Raw genomic sequence first — 21,699 nt, forward strand, 5'->3', positions numbered from 1 at the left:
GGTTTGGATTCTGTGACTCCCTCTCTTTCTGGTTCTCCCCTGCTGGCTGTCTCTCTCTCTCTCTCTCTCTCAAAAATAATAAATTAACATTAAAAAAATTTTTTTTAAAAACAGTGACCCCACAAAGCCTTTTTCAGGTCACTGAGTCCTGACTTCTGAGTCTTTGGCCCTGTGCTCAGTTAGTGGGGCCCTGGGTGGCTGGCTGTCCCTGTTTCGTCTTTTTCGGGCAGAATTTTCCCTCTGTCTCCTTCTGGACAGCAGCTTCTTGACTTGGGGGTCATGAAATGTCACGTGGATTGTGGCATTGCCAAGAAGAGATAGATGATGGGCTTTCGGGTGGAAATCGGCCCTCCAGCTTTCCCATGGGATGGCCGGCAGTTGGTGGAAGAGGATTAGTGGACGCGAGACAGAGAACTCCCAGGGAATTGGGAAGCCCCAGAGGGTCAGAGAGAGGGACTGGGACAAGAGTGCCGTCCTGGGACGAAAACGTAAAGGGGTGTTCGCTGAGGCCCCTACCTGCAAGGAGCACCCAGGAGGGAAGAAGACTTCCTGCAGAATAAGTAGCAAGGCACTCAGTGCTGGATGGCATCCTGCTGACCGGAAGTGCTCTGGGGGAAAGTAGAGACTGACCAAGGCCCACTGGACACCGTGGGCTCCCAACGGGCTCCGACAGGGTGTGGATGAGCCAAGGGGGGTGGGAAAGGGGCTTCCTGCCGGTGGAAAGTGCCAAGAGCGGAGGCAGGCCAGAAGGGAAAGCACATCTGCACATTTTAGTTTCACAATTAGAACATTAGTGGCTAATGTCAGAGTTTTTCTAGATCTTCGGATCCCCCATTTTAAAAAAATACTTAGTTTTGGGAGAGTGTGAGTGGGGGAGGGGCAGAGAGAGTGGAACAGAGGATCCGAAGCAGGTCTGCGCTGACTGGCTGACAGCAGTGAGCCCGCTGTGGGGCTCAAACTCACGAACCTCTAGATCATGACCTGAGGCGAAGTCGGATGCTCGACCGACTGAGCCACCCAGGTGCCCCTCCTTGGATCCCTTTTTATCAATGTGCTTTCACTTCTAGAAGCCAGCACCTGTGTCTTTGCTGACACCTGCACCTGGGCCTCCGGAGCCTGCTTTGTTGCTCTTGGCAAGCTGAGCAGGGAAATACCTGGATGTTTAGGTGCCCCTGGGGTAGCTCTTACCTGTGACTGAGGGGTGGGTGTATGAAAGGCAAGAGTGAGGCAAACTCCAAAAATGAACGAAGGTTAAGCCCAGAATGAGATTGGGTGTACATGACTACACACACACACACACACACACACACACACACACACACACACCTTTTTAAACTATGTTTAAAGCAAGAAGTTGTACATTTTCCAAGAAAGTGGAATTATTCAACCCTCATTTTGCTTCCTTTTCTACAAGCAGAAAACAAGTATATCTAAAGCGGAACAGAAGAAAGGACATGGTGATACATGACTAGTTATCTTTTTTTTTAAGTTGATTTATTTATTTTGAGGGAGAGAGCACGTGCATGTGGGTGGGGGAGGGGGCAGAGAGAGCTGGAGAGAGTGAGCATGTGCAAGCAGGGGAGGAGCTGAGAGAGAGAGGGAGAGAGAGAATCCTAAGCAGACTCTGTGCTGTCAGTGCAGAGCCCGACATGGGGCTCAATCCCACGAACCACGAGATTATGACCTGAACCGAAACCAAGAGTTGGACACTTAACTGACTGAGCCACCCAGGTGCCCCTAGTTATCTTTTAAATTTAAGTTTTTAATTACCCAAGTAAAATGAAGACTTGTCTCTATTAAAATGAAGACGTTACAGATAAAGCTACCTCCCACTCTTCCATTCCAAGGCACGCGTAACTATTGTCAGTAGAGGTGTGGACCTCTGAGTACAGCCTACCCCCCAGAGCCTCCCGAGGGCTGAGGCTAAGCCTCAGGGGATGTTGCATAAACCTGTGTCCTCACTTGGGTTCAGCCTGTTGTTCGCCTCCCCCCACCCCCTCATCGCCTTATAATAAGCTACTTGCGCGTAAATCCTCCTCTCAGGGACTGTTTCTGGGGAAACTGGCCTAAGATAGAATATGTCTTTTACAAAAATTTCATGTGATAATGTGAATTATGTTGCAAATTGAGACAAAAAATTGTTGTGGGTTTTATAATAATTTTAAAGAAAACTCTTATGGTCCAAAAGTGTATATATTTAAAAACCGAATCTTCCTCCCACCCACCGGCCCTCCATGCTCTCTCCAAGAGGGAGCTCTTCCCAGAGATAAACAGAGTTGGGTGACACACGCAGACACATGTGCGAGTAGGCTGAACAGGTGCTCTCCAAAAGTAAGCCCTGGAACTTGTAAATGTTACCTTATTTGGAAAAAGGATTTTTGCAGATATAATTAAAGATAAGCATCTTGGGGCGCCTGGGTGGCTCAGTCGGTTGAGCGTCCATCTTCGGCTCAGGTCACGATCTCACAGCTGGTGAGTCTGAGCCCCACGTCGGCTTCTGTGCTGACAGCTCAGAGCCTGGAGCCTGCTTCGGATTCTGCGTCTCCCTCTCTCTCTGCCCCTTCCCCGCTCATGCTCTGTCTCTCTCTGTCTCTCAAAAATGAATAAACATTAAAAAAAAATTTATAAAGATAAGCATCTCGAGATGGGGAGATCATCCTGGATTATATGGATGGGTCCTAAAAACATTCACGTATATCCTTCTGAGAAGGAGTCAGAGGGAGATTTTACACACAAAGAGAAGACATGAAGGCAGAGTTGAGAGAGATTTGAAAATGCTGGCCTTGAAGACTGGAGAGATGCAGCTACCAGCCAAGGGACGTTGGCAGCCACAGCTGCTGAAGAAATGGGTTTTCCCCTAGAGCCTCCAGAGGGAGCATGGCCCTGCTTTCACCTTGAGTTTGGCACAGTTGTACTGACTTTGGACTTCTGACCTCCAGAACTGCGAGAGAATGAATAGCTACTATTGTAAGCCACCAAATTTGCGGTCCCTTTTACAGCAGCCCTGGAAACAGGTACAACATACATAGACCTAACTGCAAGGGAGGCCTGTGGCATGTTCTTGACAGCATGTCTGCTTGGGAAGAGCGTCTGCGGAGAACTCTGCCATCCAGGCAAGAGCCCGGGTTTGCAGTAGGTTGAAGGAGGCTATAGTAGGGATCTCATCAGAGAGCCAGGAGTCCAGAGTTGGCCCTGAAACAGTGTGTTGTTGGGAGAGATGGACTAGAATGGGGGAAAGGTAGACAGACGTTTGGAGGAGAGGTTCCAACGTGAGAGAATAAGGGTGGTGGCCATGGTGTCGGTTAGGATGCTTTCCATGTCAACAGCAGGACATATGAATAGAAATGACTTACAGTAGGGATTTTGCTTCTCATGTCACCAAGCAGGAAGTCTGGAGGAAAATGGGGGGTTGCAGAGTCAGTTTTTTGAATGGCTTAAGGACATCACAGAGGACCCAGGTGCTGTCACCTTTCTGCATTCTGGTCCTCACCCTGCCTGCCAGGTCTCTCTTTGGAATGCTAGGCCCAAAGTGGCTGCAGCAGCTCCACGCATCTCATGTGAACGTCATAAGAGCTGGGAAGAACTGGGCATTTCCTGCCACGTGCCCTTTTTTTTATTAGAAAGTAAAACTGTTCCCAGAAACTCTCCAGTAGAGTTTTCTTGGGTGCCCTTAGCTGGGACATGGGTCACAGACCCACATCATTGCCAAGAATCATGGTTAGCTGGAGCTGGAGAGTGTGTTACCTAGGAAAGGGAACCTGGGCTAACAAGTAACTGTTTTGGCACCAACAGTGTCTGCCACTGAGTGGGAATAGAAAGGCAAAGAATGCTCCTAGAAACATTTTAAAGAAAACTAGACTTGGTGACAGCTTGGATAGCAGGAAGGTGAAAAGGAAGAATTTGATGTTTTTCTTCCAAAAACTCAATGGTCTTATTCTCTCAGACACCCATATTTCATTTCTTGTACAAAATTTAGCTCTACAAGTTAAGCTAGACCTTTTAAAACATTTATTCAACAAATAAATATTGAGTTCCTACTGTGTGTCAGCCATTGTGAAAACATGATGAATGGAGGGAATTTGGGCAGGAAGGATTGATGTCTTTAACTAGAAGGAAGGAGCGCAGTCATTAAAAATGAATTCCCACCCCCTGGCCTTTGCATGCTCATAAATAATTTCTCTTCTCTGTCACACGTCCTGAGGGTAGTGAAATGTGCTAAATCACCAGGACCCTTTTAGAGCTGGAGACAGGGGAGAGGCAAGTGTGCGTTCTGGCAAAGACCACAGGATGGGGTGAATTTAGAACTTTGCTGCAGAGAAAGAGAAAGGTGAAAGAGGTCAGCACGTTTTCAGAATCTTGTAACAAATGCATTTTTGAAAAAACAGTATGCTTAAGGGGCGCCTGGGTGGCTCAGTCAGTTAAGCGTCTGACTTTGGCTTAGGTCATGATCTCGCGGTATGAGAGTTCCAGCCCCACGTCGGGTTCTGTGCTGACAGCTCAGAGCCTGGAGCCTGCTTCAGATTCTGTGTCTCCCTCTCTCTCTGACCCTACCCCACTCATGCTCTGTCTCTCTCCCCCTCTGTCAAAAATAAATAAACATTAAAAAAAATTAAAAAAAAAAACAACAAAAACAGTATGCTTAAAACCTCCAGTCTATGCCACAGAATGACAAGAAAGAGGCAATCCTCAATGTGATAAAATAGGCTTGATCTTTAGGTTTCTTGGATGTTTGAGATTAGAAGGGTGGAAGATAATTCTATGAGAATGTTAAGCACATGCACAGACAATTACCGTGGGTCAGACAATTCTGTGGGTCAGAATCCAGGTGGGCTAAACTGCTAGGGTCACAGGAAGCTGAAACCAGATGTTAGCAGGGCCATGTTACTTATTGGGGCCTCTAAGGCAGGAATCTGCCCACCCCCCCAAGCTCATCCAGGTTGTTGGCCAAATTCAGTTCCTTGCGGTTGTAGGACTAAGGTCTTTGCTTCCTTGCTGGCTGCCAGCCAAGGGCTGGTCTTTGCTCCTGGGGACTGTCACATTCCTTCTCATGCTTTCCATGTGGCCCCCCAATAAGAACTTTTTAGATGCATAGACAGTCTTCAGGCTAAAGATGAGGACAGGGCAAATGGTTCTCCAAGAAGAATTTAGTATATTAAATCAGTGAGTATAGAGGGCTGGGGGGTGTTCTTGTAGTTAAGTGATCATTCATTGCCACTTCTTGGAATTTGTCCTTTTGAAATTCACTTGGCCAAGTATTTTAATACAACTAAATAAAAAGGAAGGGTCTGTGGGTGGAGCGTGACTGGTTGAGAGGCTATACTCAGCAAAGGTGTGCTTTAATTCAAGGAAGATCTTTCCTTGTGTGCCCTGTGACGCCATCCTGTGCTTTGTCCTCTTTTGCGGCTTTTTCAATGGTTTGTGTAGAGATTTACAAGGTGGTGGGCCTATGGAGAGAGACCCAAAGCTAGGGAAGTCCCAGGGTATACCAGGTGGCCATGAGTAACTAAAGAATAAAGAACATGGATGCTCTTGGGTTCTCCAAAAACATTCCAGCTGGGCATGGGAGAAAGAGGATAAAGGGGGTGTCTGAGAGTGGGGCGTGGGGAAGATTCTGGACAACCCACCCACACCAGTGTCAACAAGAGCTGCTTTTTCTGACTGTTTTTACACGTTGAGTGTCTAAATTAGATTACAGTTGGTGTTTGTGGAAAGCGCCCCATTACTTTTAAAAAAAGGAAAAAACAAAACAAAACAAGAAACCTTGAAAATTACTTACCTAATCCTGCTTCTTTCTGGAGTAGGTTTCCCTGACTCCTTAATTCCCTTCTAATCTCATTATCTCTTAATTTATCACTGTTGGATCAGACCATCCCAATAAAATGTAAAAGAGATACATTTAAGTATAAAAAACATCAGTTGCATTTAAGTTCAAAAAAATAATATAGAAGGGAGAATACCTGATTTGACAGCAATTCTAATGAAAAGGAATTTAATACAGCTCAACAGTATACCTCCTACTCCCCTCCAAATTCTATGACAAATGCTATAAGCTATGACAAAGTGGTATTTACCAGATCATAACTGTGATCTTTGTCCCCTCATTTTGTTCTCTCCTTTCCTCTGCTGAATCCCTTCCCCATCCCAAGTCTTCACCCTGGGGATCCTCACCTTTCCTGACCCAGCTCTTTGTAGAATCATCTTTCCTTCCTTTTGGCATTTAATATGTTCCATCTTACTTTAGAGCTATTTAATTTTTTTAAACTTTATTTATTTATTTTGAGAGCAGAGAAAGCACACACATGTGAGCAAGCATGAGCAGGGCAGGGCCAGAAAGAGAGAGAGAAAGAATCCCAATCAAGCTCCATGTCAACAGCATGAGGCTCAAACCCACAAACCATGATACCATGACCTGGGCCAAAATCAAGAGTCAGATGCTTAACCGATTGAACCACCCAGGTACCCCTAGAGTTATTTAATTTTTAAAATTTTTAAATTTTTAAAATTGCACACACTCCATGACTCAAGGACTAGCTGTTCTTGATATCCATGTTCCCTGGTCCCAAATTAATTTCTCTCGTTTTACAAATTTTCCACAAACACTGGTTGAATGAACACAGAACTTCCGGTTGCTGCTATTTAACAAGAGGTAACTGGCCATATTTACGAACATGCCCACAGGAAGTACCTGTCTTTCTGCTCTTCTGATGCTGGCTGATGCTGGCTGACTTAGAGCCCTGTGTCCCACCACACCCACCGTATTTGATGAGAAACACAGACAGACTGTAGGGGGCACAGAAGAAAGGGCTAGGGATGGAGACATATGCATATCTATCTTGAAAGAGGAAAAAAAAAAACAGGCAATCAGGTAGCCGACTCCCTATCTTTGAAAGGCTGACCTGTCATAAAGGAGGTAGACTCTGTTTTCCTTGATTGCAAGGGAGTAACTCCATCCCTTTGAAGAACCCCTGTGGAGCTGTTCGGCAGTGGAGGTGGCTGGGCCCTGGGGCTGTCAACAACCAAGTGCCAGTGTGATTCAGATGTTCAGCCAGTAAGTGAGCCTCCTCCCTTCAGCAGGAAGCACTGCAGCAGTGGTTCCAGATCACATTGACCCTCACGATCACCTGGGGACTTAAAAATACACATTCCCAGGCATCACCCCTGGAGATTCAGTGCCAGTAGGTCTGGAGGTGGAAATGAGGGATCCACATGTGAAACATTCCACCGGCCCAAGAGCCACAGGACTGGAGGACTCCCCTGATCCCTTCCAGATTCAACGAGCTGGGATGCTTGGTTGGCCCATTGCTTTTAAGTTAGTGGCCTCTTTGAGGCAGAATTCTTTTTTTTTTTTAATATTTTTTTCAATGGATATTTATTTTTGAGAGAGACAGAGACAGTTTGAGTGGGGGAGGGGCAGAGAGAGAGGGAGACACAGAATCCAAAGCAGGCTCCAGGCTCTGAGCTGTCAGCACAGAGCCTGACGCGGGGCTCGAACCCACGGACCATGAGATCATGACCTGAGCCGAAGTGGGACGCACAACCGACTGAGCCACCCAGGCGCCCCGAGGCAGAATTCTTAACATCCTCTTCAGCTGAGGTAGAAGGGGATGTCTCTTTGCTTACATCACTTGACAAATTAGATTAAGAAGGCTTGGGAGATAGCCTAATGAGGCCAAAAGGCCTGTTCGTTTTACAAAAGTGATGCATGGACAGTTCCTCAAAATGTCAATAGTTAACAGTTGCCATGTGACCTGCAGTACGGCTCCTAGACACGTATCCAAGAGAAATGTAAACATATATCTACATAAAAACCTATACACAGGGCACCCAGGTGGCTCATTGGTTGCACGTCTGACTCCTGTTCTCAGCTAGGGTTTTGATCTCAGGGTCACGAGTTCAAGCCCTGCATTGTTCTCCATGCTGGGTGTGAAACCTACTTAAAACAAAACTAAACCTATATATATGGCTCTTCGCAGCAGCATTATTCATAATATCCAAAAGGTGGAGACAATCCAGATTTCCAGCAAGTGATGAAAAAATAAGCAAAACATGACATATCCATATAATGGAATATTGTTTGGCAATAAAAAGGAATGAAGTACTGATCCATGCTGTGGCATGGATGAACCTTGAAAACATTATGCTGAGTGAAAGAAGCCAGACACAGAAGGCCACATGTTTTACGATTCCATTTACATGAAATGTCCAGATTAGGTAAATCCGTAGAAACAGAAATTAGATTGGAGGCTTCCTTGAGATGAGAGGAAGGAGAGTGGTTGTTCATGGGTACAAGAATTTTGGGGGAGTGATGAAGATGTTCTAAATTCAGACTGTGGTGGTGGTTGCACATCTCTGAATATGTTAAATACCATTGAGTCGAAGACTTTAAATGGGTGAATATTTAGATATTTCACTTACATCTCAGTAAAGATGTTTTCAAAAAGTGGTGCTTGTAATTGAAGACAGGTTAGAAAATAGAAATAAGGAAAAAACAAAAACCGTCCTCTCCTCATCACTGAGAAAAGAGCCACATCACAGCGTAACATCTTGGTATATTTTCTTCTCATAGATATTCTGTCTATATTTTCATATTTGGGACCATACTCTTCAAACTGTTTCTACTTCATCAATTTAAATGGCTGAAAAGTATTTCAGTATATGAACAATCATATTTTAATGTACTTCATTAGTTATCCATTGGTGGATTTTAGATGGTTTCCATTTTCTTGTGCTTGTAAACCAGGAATATTCTTCAGCTTTATCATTATACTTCATATCACTTTTTGATTTAAAGGCCCATACTTTTTAAGCTAGCCAATTTTTATTTTTATCACACTGGAATAAATTTTACCTTTTTCAAAATTTATTTATTTTGAGACAGAGAGCGAGCATGTGCATGTGAGCAGGCAAGGGGCAGAGAGAGAGAGAGAGAGTGAGAGAGAGAATCCCAAGCAGGCTCTGTGCTGTCAACACAAAGCCCGATGTGGGGCTCAAACTCCCAAACCATGACATCATGGGCCGAGCTGAAATCAAGAGTTGCTTAACCCACTGAGCCACCCAGGCACCCGGAAACAAATTTTACATTTGATTTTACCTTGAAAGTTCTTGATAGTGTTCAGAAGGGGGCATTGGGCAAGAAGGTGAAGTTCAGGGTTCATCACAGAAGTATTACTATACTTAAAACTTAATTTGGGCCATGAGATTCTGTAGAGTCCCCTTCCCATATGAGGACAAAATCACTTTGAAAGAAGCAGGTAGCTTTGTCTCTATTAAATGGTAGTCGGCTGTTTTGTTTTTTGCTGTGTAGCCATTCCAATCTCTGTAGCTTCAGACAGCCATTTGCTTATTAGCTCATGATTCTTTGGGTCAGCTGAGTTCTACTCTGGAGCAGCTTAGCTGATCTGTCCTGGGCTCTCTCATGCCTCAGCTGATGCCTGGGTGATCCAGGGTGGCCTCATTCACATGGCTGATGGTTGGCTGGCTGTTGGCTGGGGCAGCAGGGTCTTGCATATTCTAACGCCCGGAAGGTTAGCTGAGCTTCTTCACTGCCAGTCACAGGGCTCCAGGAGCCCCAGTGTGCTACCTTATTTCATGACTTGGTCTGCATCACATTTGTTAATATCCCCTTGGCCAAAGAAAGTCACAAAACCAGGCTGAGATTCAAAAGGTGGGGAAATAGACACCATCTCCTGATAGGACGATCTGCACTGTAGCGGCACGGATACAGGAAGCAGACAAATTTGTGTGTGGCCAGTTTTAATAATTTACCAGATAGTGTTTGCTAAAACATCCAGTGGCCTTAATGACTCCAGTGGCCAGCATATGACTCTGTGCGTTTCATTTTCTTACATGAATATACTTCCAGCTTCCACATACGGAATGCCCAGAAGAAGGGTGTAACACCCTCCTGGCAAATTAACTTGTATTTTTTCATGGTAAACTCAGATCTCATCAATGTTAAATGTTTTGCTAAGACTTTGAGAACATAATAAGACAGCGGCAGCAGGATCTACCCCCAAAAGGCAACGGCGGATGCATTCGTTCATTTACTCAACAACTATTTGTTGAGCACTCGTTTGTGCCAGACATTTGCCTAGATGCTTGGGATTCATCGTAATGAGATATATAAAATCCTTGCCTTTGTGGAGATTGTGTTCCAGTGAAAGAGAGGGCAATAAATGGATAAACAAATCTGTGCCAAGTAGTGATAAGTGAGATGAAGTGATGGGGCAGGGGACATCGGGCGATAAGGGAATTTTTTAGAGGACACCAAATAGAGTTGGCCAGTCTCTCTGAGATCACTTTAATTTTTTTTTATTTTGGTTTGCTCTTCATCAGCTCATCCTTCGGTGAGTCACAGCCCAGATGCTGGTGGAAACCCAAGAGTGCTGTTACCGCCTCTGGTGGATTTGCCTCTAGGCTGTAGTAGAGCAGGGAGCTAGAGAGAATGGAAGGACTCCTGGGATGGGGGTAGTGGACAGTCAAGGGATCTGACGTGTCCTGAAGGTTGTATATTCTTGCTGGAAGCTCTATTAGAAGTCCCCTTAGCAGGAGCAGGGTCCTCAGAGGACATGCTGTGGGATTAGTGCCACATAATTTGGCCCGAGGGAGAGGGGAGCATGGGGAGAGATGGCTGAGTTAGAATCATGGTAACCATAGCAACAAGATGGTGACAACTGGGTCACTGTGAAGAGAAAATTGACTGAAGAGAATATTGACCGGATGCCGAAGTGGGAATGTGGCATCTTGAATTTACCAGGTGGAGATAGTCAGGGAGAGAAAATCTGTTGTGTTGTGCGTTCCGCAGCATCGTCTTTTCAGAGTGAGCCCAAGGCCAGCGTAGCCCAACACGCCAAGACACGGAGCTTTGTGTAGCTCTGTCTGTTGCTAGTTTGCACAGTGACACTGGAATAATCCTTTCCTTCCGTTTCCTCCTCTGTTAAGATTTTGAACCAACCTTTGTTCAGGGCCATTTTCTGGGTTAGCATTAAAGATTATTGGTCAGGTGTCGGGACTCTACTGTGGAGGAAGGTGGTAAATGATGTGGTCTTAAAAGTTCTTGAGTTTTTGCTGACAAACTTTGGGGCTCCCAACTCCAAAGTAAATACCTTTAATGATATACTGTGGGAAAGCTCTTTTTAAATCCTCTCTTTTCTAGGTAGTAGATAAGGTGCAAAAACAAGAAAGAAAGAGGATTAGAAAATGACCCTCCATCCACCACATATTGTCTGAAGAGGGAGTAATAAAGTGGCAAATCCCATTTACCTCCTGAAAGCCTAATTTCCTCACTCATCAACGCAAGTGGGAGGCACTTGGCAAGTCCCTGGATGGAGAAAACGTTTCTCGTTTAATTGTTATCAAACAAAGCTGCTTCCAGGTCTGCCGGAGAGGACATGCTCACCCCTGATGCATTCTGTATGTGTGTGAAATGTCAGCTTCTGGAGGCCGTAAGCCCCGTGCTGCGACAGTATGAGGTCCCGCTGAGCAGCCAACAGGATGTAGATGCTTAACTGTTTGCACTCAGAACTGTGGCAGCGGCTGTCCCCACTAACGGCCAGGGTTTGCCCAGCCGTCACCCCCTTAACCTCAAAACCTCCAGCCTCATCCCCTCCGGCGTAATCCCCGAGTCCTACGTTGTAACACGCGTCTTGTTCTCATTCTGCCCAGGCAGGCGCATGTTGGCACACAGCTCTGAGAGTAGGTACGGCGTGCCGTCTCCTGCCACCCCACAACCCCTTCCTGCCTTCTGCGTTTGTGACTTCAGAGAAAACCACACATACCAGGACCAAATCACCCTGCTGGTCCCAGAATCCAGGGGAGTGTTATCTTGTACATGCAGGTTTGGTTTTCCTGCCAGCTTGGCGTGTATTGTTCTTTAGGAGAAGCCAGAGCAGTGTCTCAAGCTGGGATGTTCTTCCCCAGTGGGGGTTTTTATCTCTCCCTCCCAGGATATGCCGGTGGCAGTGCCGGGCCTCATCGTAGGTTATCATAAGTTAGACTTCAGGGCTCCAGGTGTCATGCAAGGTCACAATGTGTCTGGCATGGAGAAAATGAGGGCTGGGTGTGCCAGCTTTGAGCGGGGCGAAAAATTAAAAACACTGAATTCCATTCAGTAGCAGCTATTACATTTTATTTCTCTCAAATTAGACCTGGAGACTTTCACCATGGTCTTCCTTCTAGAGATTTGTCTGGGCATTCGGCCCTTCCTAGAATAATGCTAGTGGATCAGTTAGCTTCTGCTGTGGAATAAAACACCCAAAGCCTAGTGAATTAAGGTAACAATTGTTGCGGGTGAGTCCACAGATCAGCCAGATGATTCCGGTGATCTGGCCGAGGCCTGACTAACCCCACCTGGGCTCACTCATGCTTCGCCAGCTGTTGGCAGGTCCAACATGGCGTCTCTCAAATGTCTGCCAGCTGGTTGGGTCACCTGTCTCACATCATCCAGCAGGCTAGCCCGGGCATATCCCCAAAGCATAGGCAGGGTTCCACAAGAGCACGTGGAAGCAGCAAGGCCTCTCGAGGCGCAGGTTCAGAACTCCCATAATGTCACGTCTACCGTATTCTGTTGGTCAGAGAAAATCACAAGACCAGCCTGGATTCAAGGGGTGGAGAAATGGACTCTACCTCTTTATGCAGAGTTATGTTGTAAAGAGGCCTGGAGACAGGGAGGTAATAATTGAGGCCATTTTTGCAAAGTGCATCTCAAACAACAATAACGACTATTATTATTTTGTCGGGCTCTCCAAGGGCTCCAGAGTTTGTTGCCTTTCTTGCATGGTGGAGAAAATCGGGCAAAGATGTGAATTAAGCAGCAGGCGTGGGTAAAGAGTCTTGGAATGGGAAGACTAGACTCTGCACTGCGTGGATTTCATCTGCCCCCTTTTCTACATCTGAGAACTAAGCTTTTTTTTTTTTTAACGTATTCTCTTTGAACGTTATGAAAGCCAAAGTTGTCTAAAATGAGACCGACTGCTTTCTTAGACTCTATTATGTTGGCCTAATTACATATCAGGAAAATGTTTTTCTGGGGCATTGTGTGTAAAACAAAGAGGAAAACAACATCTCCAGCCGGCCCTGGCGTCCTTGCCCCTCCCTCTCGCTGGCAGGGGCTGTGGTCCTGCAGGAGGCCCCGGGGGAGGATGGGGGCCTGGAAGGCAGGGCTGCTGCAGCTGGCCTCAGAGGGATTTACACTTTCTCCAGAGCGAATGGAGGGGCAAGTCATTCCTGCCTCTGTCCTTCCAGCACAGCTCATGGTGGCTTCCATGAGTGGGGGATCTTGTTACTCTCCCCACGCCCCCTAGCCCAGGATCTCCTGCCGCAGGAGGAGAGGCTCACATAGCTTCCCAGGTGCTCAGCACAGAACCAGGTTGACTGAGTGTGGAGATTCGTAAATGAAGAGCGGCATGAGAATAGCCTTGCCCTTGGAAATAACTGAAGAACTCACTGAGTTTCCTGCAAGACTGCCCCCAATGTTAATAGCGCCCACTTGCCATTGGATAAACAGAGATGACCGTCCCGTGGCATTTCCCTCGGGCCCTGCCTTCGGGTCGCTGCTTTCCATCACTTGAGGGATGACTCTTCCCCACACGCCCTTGTGGCCGGGGTCCCTGCGGCATCCAGGCACAGTCAAGGTAAACCCACATTTCCTGAGACCATGGTTACACCCTGTCTCATCTTCACTACCAACCACATGCTCGACCTCTCGCCATCTGCCACTTCCCTCCTGAAATGTCCTCGGCTGTGGTCTCCTAGGACCTCGCTGTCCACTCCAGAGATAGTCTCCAGGCTTTGTGTTGCTTGCCCTCTTGTGACGTTTGATGGTGTGAATTTTTCTCCTTAAACCCGTCTCCCACCCTGGGTGCTCAAGAGCTGATTTCTCCCCATCTGGTCTGTGTTTTATTTATTTTCTGGTCACCTCCTCACCAGGCGAGCTTGTCCTCAGCCAACCTCAAGGCTCCTTGAGTTTGCAACTATCCGAGCGTTAGCTGTGTCCCTTCCTGTTCTTTGTTTTCATCCTACCTCTCCCTGCCTTTAACGATGTATTAGTTTCCTGTGGCTGCTGTAGTGGCTTAAAACAACATAGATGTATTCTCTTACACTTCTGGAGGTCAGAAATCCAAAATGGGTTTTAAGAGATTGCAATCGAGGTGTTGGGAGAGCTGCGTGGTTTCTGGAGACTGTAGGAGGGAATCTGTTCCTTGACTTTTCAACTTAGAGAATCCATCCTGCTCAAGGCCAGTCACTCTGGCCTCTGCTTCCAACCCCCCACCTCCTTCCCTTACCCTCACCTGCTTCTCTCTTCATAGGGCCCTTTTGATGACATTGAACCCACCTGGGTAATCTTCCCATCTCAAGATCCTTAACTTCATCAGATCTGCCAAATCTCTTTTATCATGGAAGGTGACATATTCCCAGGCCCCACAGGTTAGGATGTAGACGTATTTGGGGGACTGAGTAGGCATATTCTTTTCTACCACAGGCCCCATCGCATCTAGCTCCCTCCTGAACCTACCTTTCACTCTCCCTTGAACTCAGCATGTCTAAAGTGGAATTCACTCCTTCTCATTGTCCTCCTTGTCCTGCGTGCCTTAGTTCAACATGTGATCAGCCCGTACCCAGACCCCCAAACCATCATGTGCATAAAACACAATTTAATTTACCAAGTCTAATATTGATGGACACTTGGGTAATCTTCGGGGTTTTGCTATTGCAGACAGTTCTCCAGTGAATAACTTTGTACATTTGTCATGTCTTATACATATAGGATCGATTCCCAGAAGTGAGATTGTTGTGTCAAAGGGTAAACGTATTTGCAGTTTTGAGAGATACTGTCAAATTGTTCTTCATGAGGTTGAATCAATTTGCCTTCCTGCCAGCGATGTATGAGAATGCCTGCTTCCCCACAGTCTTGTCAACGAAGTGGTTGTCAAACTTCTGGGTTTTTATCAATATGATAGGTGAAAATATCTATCTTGGTAGTTTTAGTTTGCATTTCTCTTATTGTGAGATTTGGTGGGTTTTTTGTGTGCTTAATGGCCATGTGAATTTCCTTTTCTGTGACTCTCTTCCTATCCGTATGCATTTTAAAGCTTGGATTACTGGATTTTTTTTTTTCTTGTCACATTTAAGGGACTCTTTCTTTTTTGTCTGTAATATGAGCTACAAATGTTTTCCCATCTTGTCTTTTGTCTTTTGACTTTACCTAGTTTGTCTTTTGCCATGCAGAAGAGTTTTTATGTCACCAAACTTATTATTTTTACTTTATGGCTTCCAGATTCTAAGCTAGCTAGAAAGACTTCCAGTAGGGCCATTAAAATTAAAATAATAAAATTGTGTTAAATGTGAGGAGTTGGATACAGGCACCAATTTTGCTTTCTTCTGAAAAATCCCAGTGAAATGACACAAAAGAAATGATCAATGATAGGTAGATAGGTAGGTAGACAGATGACAGAGTCAATCCTCATTATTCATGGACTCTATATTTGCAAATCCTACTTGCTTAAATTTATTTGTAATCCCCAAATCAATACTCCTGGTGCTTTCACTATCATTTGCAGGCATATAGAGTGCCAAAAAACTTGCGTTGCCAAAATTCACGTTCCCAGCTAAGGTGATCTCTGCCTTCTTGTTTCAGCTCTCTTACTATAAAACAAGTGTCCATTTTGGAGTCTGCTTAATGCCACATTTTTCACATTTTTGTGCTTTTTGTTGGTACTTTTGCTGTTTAAAGTGGCCCCAAGCCTAATGCTGAAGTGCTATCTGGTGTTCCTAGGCACAAGAAGGCTATGATGTGGCTTACAGAGCAAATACATGTGTTAGGTAACTTTTGTTCGGGCTTGAGTTCTAGCACCGTTGTCCATGAGTTCAAAGGTAGTCAACAAGATATAGTAAACAAGGTGTCTTTAAACAGAAATACACAGAAAACAAGGTTCTGCACTGATCAGGTGATGAGATATTGTCATCAGTATCTCACAGGAACCCAACTCTGTATTTCCCCCAGAGCATTTGGTTCAGAGTATTCAGTAATTCTTGTGGCCGTATTACAGAACAAAGCTCCCATGGATAATGAAAACCGACTGTAGATGATAGATAGATACATAGATAGATAGATAGATAGATAGATAGATAGATAGATAGATAGAGATATCCACAAGAACAAAAAGATTGGAAGAAGAGAAGTAGAAGAGGAATGATTTCAACACATTTTTAGAAAATAGAAGGTGGGTAGAGGGAGGCTAATTTGTTTAACAAAGCACAGGAAACTACAACCTGAAGGTACAAGGAGCCATTTTCTCTTGCAGAACATGAGAAAGGCTCTGGTTTCCAAAGCATAAATGACCATGGAATGGTGCAGAGCGAACTGCAGAGCTGACAATTTGGGGCATTGGTTTAAAGTCCTTACCTGTGGTAGTAAGGTCCCTAGCTCCTGTCTCTGCAGCTTTGGGGTCTTAAAAGTAGGGCTGCAGGAAATTTAAAAAGGTAATAAAAAGGCTGAAAAATAAAGTAAAGGAAATCTTTCAGGAGGTAAAATAAAAAGAGTAAGAAGATGGCGAGGGATAATAAAATGAAAATATCAATCCTCCATTTTGACTTCTAGAAGATCCAAAAAGAAGGGAGAAAATGGAGAAAGGGAAAATTATCAAGGGGAAATAAAAGAACCCTTTTCAGAACTGAAGGACAAGAATCCTCAGATGGCAAGGCCATCAAGTGTATACAGCCCTTTGTGTATAAACAACGCACACTAAGGCACATTGTGAAAAGCTGAAACTTCATGGGGAAAAATATCCTAAAATCTTACAAAGCACAACAGGTTACAAAGTATTAGCAATCAAAAGAGATTTCGCAATAGCAGGGCTGATCTCTAGAAGCTAGTAGAGCAGTCCTTGAAAAATCGGAACAGAAAAATAGATTTCAACCCAGACTTCTGTATTTGAACTGTTAGTTAAGGGTGATGACAAAGACATGTTTATGAACTCGTGGATTCAAATGACTTCCAGGACATTGTTTCCTAGCCACTGGAGGATGAACTCCAGCAAAATGTGGAGGAAACCAAGAAGGAGCCTTAGATAGCAGTAGGAGAAGAACCCAGCATGGAAAGCAGCCAGACCAGGATTAGAGCAAGGGTTCAGAAAGCTCCAGAAGTGATGTCTCTGATGGAGAAAAAAACAGAACTAATGTATTTAGTTAGGCACATGGAATATTTGTTGATGGGCATAAAATAGAGGTGTTGAGCATATGGAATAAATTTGTGATGGGTTCATGTACAACCAGACACACGAAGAAAAAAAGTTAGGACATGATTAACTCCAGGAAAAATGAAGGCTCGTGTGAAAAAGAAGGCATAGTCACAGTGCATTACCTGACCTGGCATTGAGCAACATTTGCCAAGTTGTAATAACACAAACACTGACTTTTGATTTGATTAAAATTATACTGTGACCATTTGGGGCACTAACAGGAAGTAAGAGAAGTGTATGGGAATGCTAAGCCTTTATTTCCCATGGTAGGAAATCAGAAGATATCTAAAACTGATAACAGTAGTATAAACGTACCATGCCAATAAGCGTTGGGCATCAGTGTTTTGGCAGCAATTTTACGAAAGACACACACGTGTTTTTGCAGGGCTGTGCCTTCACGTGCCCTCTCCATGAAAGGTGAGGGCCCAGCCCAAAGGCTTTGGGGAACAAAGGCAAACATTCCTTAGTCACTGTTTTCGGGTACAGACAGCATCCTAGAGCTGGCCCTGCACACTTTTCAGTTATGGGAAATTAAATTCCGCTCTTCATTTTCAGTCATGTAGAAGGGGCCAAGTCTTTTCTTTGCAACTGCGTTTCTCCCAGATTGCTTCCACAGATTGAAACGGGGAAAAGAGAAGAGCAGGCTGACATTCAGGATACAGACTTTCTCACTGGACCAGTGTGTTACCTCCTGATTACTTGCCTGCACAGAAGGTCTTTAAAAATGATTAAAAGACAGAGGCATTTCTTAGTAAAGTCGGCATTCTGTTGTCACGAGTTTTGGAGGGTAAGGGAAGGTTGTGTTCAATGTGTGTTTCCTTAGTTGATTGGCGACCACTGGAGAAATTATAGGGAACAAAGGAAAAAAGAGCCATAAATACAAATGAATTCCTTTTATACACGTTGAAAAACCACAGGACATGCTCCATTTTTTTTTTTTTTTAGCACTCCAGGTGTGATCGGAGATTACGGATCCACACAGGAGAGTGGAGAGTTAATTAAAATTTGTGCTCCGACTTCCAGAAAGAAATGCCTTTCCATTTGATAAGCAGGCTGTCTTTGGAGTGCTGTTTGTGCTTTTCTGTCCTCACTGGAGTGTCACAGAAAAGCAGATCAAAGGGAGCCTCCATTCGGATAGGTTTTCTACCACCTTTCTGAGCTAATGGACTTGAAAGCCTCTTGCACTGACTGCATGGGGCTCATGTCATATTCTAGAAATGCCGTCTTCGTACAGTATTGATAATATGCAAACAGGCTTTGATAGATGCTTACAGGAAATCACATTTAACATTAATTAAATCAAGACCATCCCCAATAGAGTGGGAGAGTCTGGCAGAGTGGGACACCTCACCCCCTACCATTTGTATTTTACTTTTCAACTCACCACGTGACGGCCAGATATTAACACTTGAGATTGAACCGTCAGCTCTGTCAAGCAGGGTTATGTTTTGTTGTGTTTCCTCTTTTCCTTTCAGTCTTTCTGCTTCTGCACCCTCTGGCTGACATCCCCTACCCTGAGGGGAAAAACTGTTGGGGAGAAATCCTGCTGTCTTTCTCTTTAAGATAGTGACAGAATGAAATAAAACAGAGCAAAATAGAGGCCGCGTGCGAGGCCTGTCTGAGCAGGTCAGGCAGGCTTCAGCAGGGGTTTGTCCATTGTCTTGCTGTGCTGGGTGCCCGCCGGAGAGAACCCGGCCGGCCAGGGCACAGTCACTAATAAAAGGACTCCATTCTGCCACTCAGGGCTTTGTGAGGCGCCAAAGCTTGTCCTGGTTGCCATGGCTACTGTCTGATTGTGGCGGGTTTGTCACAGTGCTTGATAAAGTGGGAAGGTTATTCTTGATAGGCCCAAGTAATCATAACCTCGCAGAGCTCGAGAGTGTGGATTTAACACTTTTTCCCTCCCCTCTCGAAATCGGGAATGCAGAGATGGGGGCAGGGTTGTCAGGATAAAGCAGCCACAGCAGGTGGTGAGGGCCATGCCTGGCAGGAGGGATGCAGCTAGCTAGCTGTGCCCAGGGGGCTGGGCGGAAAGGGGTGTCACTGGGTCATCTGCCGTCCCTTGGCTGGGTGGGGGCTTCAGAGAAGGGGTCAGAACGGGGTTCTCTCCTGACCGCCTCCCCCCATCAAGTGATTATACCTGTGCTCCTCTCTCCTTTCCTCCCTTCCATCCTTCCCTTCCTGCTCCCCCTCCTTTATTAAGGCCCTTCCTTTCTTCCCCTTCCTTAGCCTCCCATCCTTCCACTCCCCTTCTCCTCTGTTCTCTCCCCTTCCTCGCCCCAAATCCCTTACAGATCTGGTCCTTTCAGAACCCTCTACTTTCCCTTCTCAAGGTTTATTTATTTTTGGGACAGAGAGAGACAGAGCATGAACGGGGGAGGGGCAGAGAGAGAGGGAGACACAGAATCGGAAACAGGCTCCAGGCTCTGAGCCATCAGCCCAGAGCCCGACGCGGGGCTCGAACTCACGGACCGCGAGATCGTGACCTGGCTGAAGTCGGACGCCTAACCAACTGCGCCACCCAGGCGCCCCTACTTTCCCTTCTCAAGAGGAGAAGGATGGGGAACGTTAGCTCGGAGGTAACAACTGATGGAATTCAGCCATAGAACTGCAGTCTCTTCACTGTCATCAGAAGAGAACTAATTGATTCTCCGGGCAGTACCTCTCTGACTTGCCGCATCAGAACTACTGAGAAGGTTCCTTCAAACAGATTCCAGGGCGCACCCCCAGGTTTCTGATCTGGTGGGTCTCTGGGGAGGGGGCGGTTTGCAAGACTCTGAATTTCTAACAAGTTCCCAGGTGATCCCAATGTTGCTGGCTCAGAGACCACACTTTGAGAACCACTGTCAGAGGCCAAGACTTATTTTTTACAGTTGAGGAAACAGGCTCCCAAAGGATAAATTTGTTGCCAGGAGTTCAGGTGGCTTGGTAGCCATGGTGGGATGGGTGCCCAGTGACAGGAGTTTTAAAAGACATTTGAGGGGCGCCTGAGTGTCTCAGTCGGTTAAGCGAACCCCAACTTCGGTTCAGGTCACGATCTTGCGGTTTGTGACTTCGAGCCCCGCGTCGGGCTCTGTGCTGACAGCTCGGAGCCTGGATCCTGCTTGGGATTCTGCGTCTCCCTCTCTCTCTCTCTGCCCCTCCCCCACTTGCACCTGCACGCTCGCGCACGCTGTCTCTCTCTCAAAAATAAATCAACATTTAAAAAAAATTAAAAGCCATTTGAAGAGGTAGGGCTCATCTGTCTTCCAGCCCCCTAGCCCAGAGCAGCCAGATGAGTGGTTCTATTTCCAAAAGGCCTCCAGCAGGACAGCCACTCCCACCAATGGTTCCCTTCTGAGCAGTGCCTCCCCCAAGTGAAGCCCACCTTCCTCGGTGCTCTAGGCCCGGTGTGGCCTTCTGTAGTATATGCTGGAGTTTTCTCCCCCCGGATGCCCCTTCCCCCACTCCGTCTGTCAACTCTCTGCCCGGCCCTTGGGCCCCAGGAAGCCCACCTTGACCATGGCTGGTATCCTTCCGCTCTCCTGACCTTCGAAGCCTCGTGGCCCTGCCAGTAGGCCATTCTGTATTTCCATTACTTCCATGTGGGTGCTGTTGCCTCTATGAACTGTGACCTCTAGCAGCGGGACCGTGCCTTCATTCACCTCTGTACCCACCACTCTGAAGTACTAGCTGGATGCATCCACACAGCTGCCTCGGTTGGAAAGAGTCTGGACACAGGTTTGAGATGTTCTGAGGCCAACTACAAGAAGCCAGCCTAACAGGGATGGGGAATCCATTGTACACACAGGGCAGGACCTTCCAGTGTCAGTGAGGAGCCAGGAGTAAGGCATCAGGCCTGCTGCCTTGAGAGAGCACGAGGAACCCAGGGCAGTAGCCTCTAGTTAGGGCACCCCCCACCCCCGACCGTGGTGGCAGGACTGAGTTTTTAAATTGAAAGGCAAGTTAGCCCCCTCAGACACACGCGGAAAACACAGGCAGCACTCATTTATCCCTTTATGGCAGGATATATAACAGGTGAAGCTCCCTGTGTACAGGTGTGTGCGTGAGCACACGTGTGTGTGTGTGTGTGTGTGTGTGTGTGTGTGTGTCTGGGTTGTTGCTGCCATGACTGGATGATGCTAACGACATGATCACTTATGAAATGCCGTCTAATGCCCCACGACACACTCCGAAATCACCAGTGTGTGGTGTCATGAATATGGCTTTGAGGCAAGGTGATTGCACTTCTCCAGTGAAACTCACAGGAGGCTAGTTGTCCAGACAAGAATAAACCCAAATGAATGCATTAATCCTTTGGCTCCAATTCCTTGCCGACTGCACAGACTGAGTTGGGGCCCAGCAAGAAATCCCATGTTGGCAGTTTGGCTCTGAAATCTTTAAGCGTCGTTGGAGCCGGGCCTCCAGGCTGCAGGACGCCCCCCGCCTCTTTACTGAACAGCACCCCCTCAGTCACTCAGGT

General features: G+C 46.2%; 1 protein-coding gene and 2 long non-coding RNA genes across 5 annotated transcripts in view; 2 read left to right on the plus strand and 1 right to left on the minus strand.

Annotated features, from left to right (window-relative positions):
• RFTN1 (raftlin, lipid raft linker 1) overlaps nucleotides 1–21,699 on the plus strand; it is a 208,162-nt gene that overhangs the window by 174,224 nt on the left and 12,239 nt on the right. The gene's annotated exons all lie outside the window — the stretch shown is intronic.
• LOC147577144 (uncharacterized) lies at nucleotides 845–21,529 on the plus strand. The gene is made up of 2 exons (XR_015239949.1): nucleotides 845–19,570; nucleotides 19,787–21,529. It is a non-coding gene; the product is annotated as an uncharacterized LOC147577144 (long non-coding RNA).
• On the minus strand, nucleotides 17,474–19,164 carry LOC147577145 (uncharacterized). The gene is made up of 2 exons (XR_015239948.1): nucleotides 18,622–19,164; nucleotides 17,474–18,074 (listed from the first exon to the last, which is right to left on the minus strand). It is a non-coding gene; the product is annotated as an uncharacterized LOC147577145 (long non-coding RNA).

Source organism: Puma concolor, chromosome C2 (genome assembly GCF_028749965.1).
Source record: "Puma concolor isolate L17-30 chromosome C2, mPumCon1.1.hap2, whole genome shotgun sequence".
In the NCBI taxonomy this organism is placed as follows: Eukaryota; Metazoa; Chordata; class Mammalia; order Carnivora; family Felidae; genus Puma; species Puma concolor.